Raw genomic sequence first — 7250 nt, 5'->3', positions numbered from 1 at the left:
ATAATAAAATATTTTGTATCCTTTTATGAAAGTTTTAATAAATTCGTGTTTGTTGTGAGATATAAAACACATTTGCTTTTAGTTTATTGTTACTACTTGTACTGGTAAAGACTGGAAACGCCATAAATATAAATAAATTATCTACTTACAAACATCATTTATTTTACTTTCTTGTTGGATAACGTTGCGTATGAGTTACGAAAAATATGCTCCTTCACTCTTTTGCCGTTTACTTTTTAAATGCTTGAGTTAAACCAAAAACTTGCTTAATTCTATTTTAGCTGAAGTAGAAATAACTTCGTCGTGTAAACTGAAAAGTTCTTCAAGCGATAGTTTTTATTTTTATTTATATTTTTATTTATATTTTTGTTTTTATTTATTTATTTATTTCAGTCTTTTTTTCTTCTTTGTAGCGGTAGTTTCACTTAAGTTTTTCTTTGAAATTTTTTGGTTGCTATTTCTGTTGTTATTTTTCTTTTATTTCCTCTTCTTGTTGGCATTTCTTTGTGTGCTGTTTGCTTTCTGTATATTTTTAGCCTGACCTACATATAGCTTTCATATATCTATATTATATCTCATGGTGTTTTTACTTCTGGATACCGATATGACTGCGTAAAATATTTTAAGTAAAAATTATAAAAGATTTACTTGCGAACGTCTTGCGATTTTTAAATCCCCTCTAGAAAAGAGCAGCATCTCCAGAGTAAAGTGGTGGATTGTTCGTGATTTGAAATCAGTGTACTTTTGAGATATTAGAGTATAATTTTTAAAATTGTAAAAAATGAAATGCTTTCTAAATACGGATCAGAATCGTTTTTAAATGATGTATTAAAATATAAGAAATTGATTTTTTTTTTTGTGATTATAAGTAGATAATATATTTTTGTATGTGTAAGTTATAACTTCATATACTTGAGTTAATAACACATATTTGTATGTACAAGTACTGCATAGAAAGCTCTTGTCGTTTAGATTTTCTATACAAGCAATAACTCTTTACAAATATTTCAAAAAAAATAAAAATATCAATTTTTAAATAAAATACCCAAATTGAAAAGATTTTTGTGATTTAATAATTTACTTATTTGTATATTTACCCACCTAGGGTAGATTGGAGTGGCGGCTTTCTTTTCAAAAAGCTCACTTGGGCCCATTGTGGTACCACAGTAATAGCATTGGTACGTACATAGATTTAAATCAGTATACTGCCAACGCCGAAAAAGGTAACGACTCCCCCATTAGGTAAAAGAAAACCAATCTGACAGTTATATAAACTTGTCCAGGTCCCTAACATTACAGGATGATAGCTCAGTCAGTTCGGTGAGAAGAGAGGATCCGAAGATTTTTAAACTTCTTCTAGCTGAGCAGGTTCTGCCTTAGTTGAAGTAGCTGATTAGTTGTATATTTACTTCTTTATAAAAAAAATTATTAAAAAAGTTATATCATTATGCGATTTCATACTTCTAACAATACACTCATATTAAAATTAAAATAAATGGAATGGAAAAAATAGTAAAGTAATATAATTTACATATATTTATTTACTGATACTTAGTAATATTTTCATTTACAAAAATATATATATACTTTTTAAATTAATTTAAATATTTTACATCTGAACACACCGACCTAATATTTCATTATTATTAAATATTTCATTTGTTTGTTGTTGTTGCTTCATTTCATTTACGAACAAATCTTAACTCTTAACGAATAAATAAAAATAAATGCAAAATTTTAAATGTTTGACAGCTGGAAATCTGAATTATTCTTGACAACAGTTAAATACATAAATATACATAAATAGATAAATATATATGTACATCTACATAACATACATATCTATTTATACATACCTAATGAACAGCATGCGACATTTATCTGAAAATATTTCTCATACGAATTTTCATGTTCAGTATATAATCGTCTTAAGCTTTAATTATTGGATTATTAAGAGGAAAAACAAGAAAACATTAATATGTTTATGTATTTTTATTTTAAATTCTTTTGAATCCAGTTGTGTCGAGCAATTTAATTTCAGTGCCGTTATATTTTCCTCAAAATAGGACGCAGTTGGTAATTAACATATTTTCAGTTGAAATATTTTGACAGATTCTGTCGCGTTCAGATAGCGAAAAAAGCATTAAAGTACAAAATTATAGGAGCAACCCAAAAAAAAAAAATATTTTTTTATTAAATATATATAATTTCTGAAATGTTATAGGCACCCAATATTAAATTAAATATAATTAAATTAAATTAAATTTAAATAAATTAAATTTTTTAAAACATATTTGAAGGTATGAAATTTGTTAAATGTTTATAACATTACTTCTAATACATATATACAATATATATAAATATAATAATTATAACAAAATAAAGATTAGATAACCTTAGAGGCGTCACTTCTTCATATAAGCCAAATCTTTTTCCCTATTCATCGTTTGGAGATTCGCAAAAAAATAATAGTCCTTGGGTGGCAGATTTAATAAATATGCCGAGAACACTTTTTAAAGTATTATTCCTTTAATTTAAAAATGGATATCAATGTTTCGTGCTAAAATTAATTTTGACATTGGTTTTTGACAATTTATTTTTTAAACACTATAGTTATTGTTTATAACAATCAAAGCACTGATAAAACCGTACTCCTACAAAAACATTCTTAAATTCTCAGAATGTAATTTAAGGTTGATAACAGGTTTCATTAAAGGTTATTATGGCTTGAAATATTAACTTCATAAACCACGATTTTTTGCTAATTCGCAATGCAAATTATGCTTCGAAGATGAGAAAACTACTATGCATATTCTTTGTGATTGCCTAGCTTTAATAACACGCACAAGAAACTTGTTTCAATGGGATTTCTGTAACCAGAATAGATTAAGAGCTCTTCTCTAGACTTCTGGCCGCAGTACCGGCTGTTGGGCGATTTCACATCAAAACTTTAATAATAATAATAATAATATAGCAAACAGTGATCTTTATTATTATTTGTTTTACACTTTCCATACTTAGGGTTGCCACTTGTTCATATTTATATTTTACTACATGTTATATATTATTATTAATATTATATATATAAAAACAGTTATAGAGTTATTGCAAAAAAACCTACTTATGTTAAACATACATCTTTAAAACTCTATTTACTCCTTAATCATTTTTGTTAATAAATAATTGATAGCTAAAAGCTATATGTTTGAAGCTTCCCCAGACTATCGATGTAGTACCTTCATATAGCAAAATTAAATGAATAAATATATATGCTAAACAATGAAAGCTTTTTTAGCTTTCTTTAACTACCAACTACATCAGGAAATATTAAAGAGACTGACGACGAAACGGATTAAATATTTAAAATAGACCATGCATTGGAACAGTTTTTATATTATACCGCATACTATATTTTACTTTAGTGGTAATGAAATTGACGATGAATCTGTGTAATTTACTAAGAAGTTTAGTTAAGAATAATAACAACTATGGAATTGAAAACTGTTATCAGTTACCAGCTTTACTGATGACGGTAGAGCGGGTTATTAGTTGATAAAAGCAGATAGTAAGCTGGTTGGAAAACGACTTGTGTGGTTATTAGGTGAATGTAGTTATTTCTGTATCATTATATATATATTAAATGTTTAAGCGTGAAATCGCCAACAGCCGGTACTGCGGTCAGAAGAGTCCTATTGTTCTAGTTTCACTATTGATTACACAAAGTCCCTTAAAGCTTTGTGGATAAAGTCTAAAACTAAATCTAGATAAGAGTTGTTAATTTGTTCTGATGATAGAAGTTTCATATCAAACAAGTTTCTTCTGAGCGTTATTAGGTTAGGTTAGGTTACTGGGGCCGTCCGAAGACTCACTTAGACCATAAGGTCCATTGTGATACCCTAAAGAATTTGACACCTGTCCCTATAACCACTTGGTATTGGCTACAAAGCCATTGCCACGAGCTATGGAAATAGAATCCAGCTCTCTTAGTGAATAGAAAAAGTGCGACCCTAAGTAGGATAGTCTATGTCTTGCAAAGGCAGGACACTGTAGCAGAAGGTGTGTTGGTGATTCCTCTTCATCATCCTCCATGGAATGCCTACAATGTAAGGAGGTGCTGATGTTGAGCCTCACGGCATGTCCTTCCAACGGGCAGTGTCCCGTAATAATTCCCACTATCCTGGATAAATTTGCTCGGGATAGGTTGATTAATTCCCCCGATCTTTTCTTACTTATTTTTGGCTAAAATTCCTTGGTTTTTATGCAGTTGGTTACTGTTGACCATCTTCTTTCAAACATTTGGTATGTCCATAATTTTATTAAAAATTATTATTATTAAGTTTTTAATAATAATATTTCTGTATTATATTCTATTTAATTAAATTTTTTATTTACGTTACGATCTTAAAACTATTCCTAGCCTAACTAAATAGTTCAGATAAAAGAATTTAAAAATTTATATATTAAATTAGTTTTTTGAAAAGCAATTAATTTAAGTACACTAGTGATTAAGAAATACTTCTTTAATTTAATTGAAATAATTTATAACTCTTCACGCAATCATTTCAATCTAAAACGATTTTTTAAAACATTCATTAAAAATGCTTTAACTTTGCAACACCCTGAAAACCAAACATTTAATTTCAAATTTTCCTGATACGACACGCGATACCAAGGATTCAATATTATATTATATTGGTTCAGTCTTCCTTTGCTTCCAACCACACTTTGCTGGCAGCATTTTGTGTCGTCGTCAGCTGCAAAAACGTAAACGTCGATATAAAAAATTCTATCTATGTTATGCACAAATAAATGCTCATTTCCTGTGCTTTCTTGATCTGGGTCTAGACCAAGCGTAAATGATACTTAAAATGCAATTTCAAATGTAATTGTAACAGCAACCTTTGCACCTACAACTGAACTAGAAACACAAGATTTAAAAAAATATTTACACATAATCTAAACATTTAACCGACTGCCATACGTCATGAAGTGCTTAAGAGCGCCAACTACAAAATATGTACCAGTATAAATACCAACAATTGACCTAGAGATTTCTGGCGTAGGCTCGTCCAATTCGCCAACTCACCATTCGACAAACTGGCATTTATACTGAAATGTTGGTATGCGCGTCTGTCAGGTTGTGTGTCTGCTCATTCAGTTTACGAATAAGTCCAGTAATACTTCAAGGTGCTCCCACGTTTACACCGACGAAGTGCACATGCAAGCATAAAGTTGGAAACTTTTTCATTTTAGCCCGTCTGATTGCAACAAAATATGGGTGTGTGGGCGGGAGAGCGAGTGTACTCGTACCTCTATACGATTCAGTTGTGTGTACATAGTTGAGCTATTTTGCATGCATACCTATGAAAATAGTGAAATTCCTGCCATGAGCTTTATTTTTGATGCCATTAGTGCAACTACTTCAGAAGCTGATAGTGGTTGGTGTTGTTGGTGTTTTGGCCGGAAGCGCTTGTAGAAGTTGATTGCGTTTTTACGTCCATCCAAACGTTATTCGTGTATAAAGAAAACAGCACGCTAGACTACCTTGAACCATAAATGAGCGAACTTTAATGTTTGTTTTTGTTTTCTGACTACCGTGTCATTCAAAATGATGAAATTGACTTGGCACAAGAACTGAAAAAAATGAAAAAGATTATACGGTTCCTGTCCTAATATTGCAAAAAAATGCGCTGCGCTCACTTTGCGTAAATGAATTTAATGTATGTAATTTATCTTGACTTAAGTTGATATATTAGCTGGAAAGTTAAAAAAAAAATAAGACAAATTTATTTTTTTTTATGTAAAATAATTTCATGAATAACGATATACATACTTATATAAATATCTGGGTTTTGTACCAAATGCAGCAATATTTTATAATATAAACAATTTTATAAACGTTCTTTTTTTTAAATTGTAAAATTCTGTTAACAGTAAGGAACACAAATAGATTGTCATGAAATGGGAAGTGCTGTATTTTAAGAAACTGAATTTTTGAAGTGAATCTTTCCTATATACTCCGTAGAGGTAGGTTCGTTACATAATTTATAGTGTGCCTAAAAAATTTAAAAATATTTTGTTAGGTAGAAAAACTCTCATATTACAATAATCTTGAGAGAAAAATATCCTACATTAATTTTTGTTTTTGCGAAAATAATTCTGACGTAGCGGACCACATCCTTTCTGAACAGTAACTAATATATCGGAAAATAAACCACTTAACAAATGAACATACTATACTTTTAAACGCATAGAATACTGTACTCTTTATGAAGTTACTTCTTCTGCATATAGTTTGGTATATATTATCATTAGATATATGTGTAGCACAAGAATCCTGCCTGCAAAGGACGTATTTTAGAGTAAAAGACAATAACAAAATACATATATCAATTTTATAATAAAATTCACATTTCTATCACATATCCAAAATTCTTCAAACAATTAAATTAGCTGAAAATTAGCCAGAGATCCTAGACTAACCCTGGATCCGGCGAGCTAAAACTTGAAATGAAGAATAATGATTTAATGCTTAATACACATATATAACATATGTACATTTAATTATTCAATTTCGATTAACTTTTGAATAATATTAACAAAATAAAACCTTATTAATTTAGTTTATTGAACTTATATATTCCAAAAGAAGCTGGGCACACAAGGATTTCAATGATATCTGTCGAAATTATGGGTCGGAAGAGAAAAATAAAAAAATAATAACTGTCACTCCCCGGCAATCGCCAAAACTCGTCTCTATAGGTTTTCATATTATTAATTGTTTAAGTATTTTAATGATTTTTGTCGAAACTATGGGTTAGGAAAAAGAAAATAATGATCACCTCATGACAATCGCCAGAAGACGTCTAATTAAGTTTTCTATTTTTTAGTAATTAAGGATTTCAATAATTTTTGTCAAAATTATGGCTCAGAAGAAGTAAAAGCTAATATTGATCAATTGTCACGACAATCGCCAGAAAGCGTCTATTTAGGTATTTTTGGTTCTTAATTAACAGAGGAAGAAAAAAATGATGCTTAACTATCACTTTACGACAATTGTTAATAGACGTCTTCCAATATGTACGTACCAATGCTATTCCTGTGGTACCACAATGGGCCATCATTTGAACTCAAGTGGGCTTTTTGGAAACAAGACCACCATTCCTACCTATCTACCTGCCATCAATATCCTCTCTATGAGTTTTAAATTGTTGCTGACAGAGTAGTAACATTTGATTTCAAATAGGAGT

The sequence above is a fragment of the Teleopsis dalmanni genome, chromosome 2 (assembly GCF_002237135.1).
Source record: "Teleopsis dalmanni isolate 2A chromosome 2, ASM223713v2, whole genome shotgun sequence".
Classification (NCBI taxonomy): Eukaryota; Metazoa; Arthropoda; class Insecta; order Diptera; family Diopsidae; genus Teleopsis; species Teleopsis dalmanni.
Note: the sequence above shows the minus strand (reverse complement) of the source record.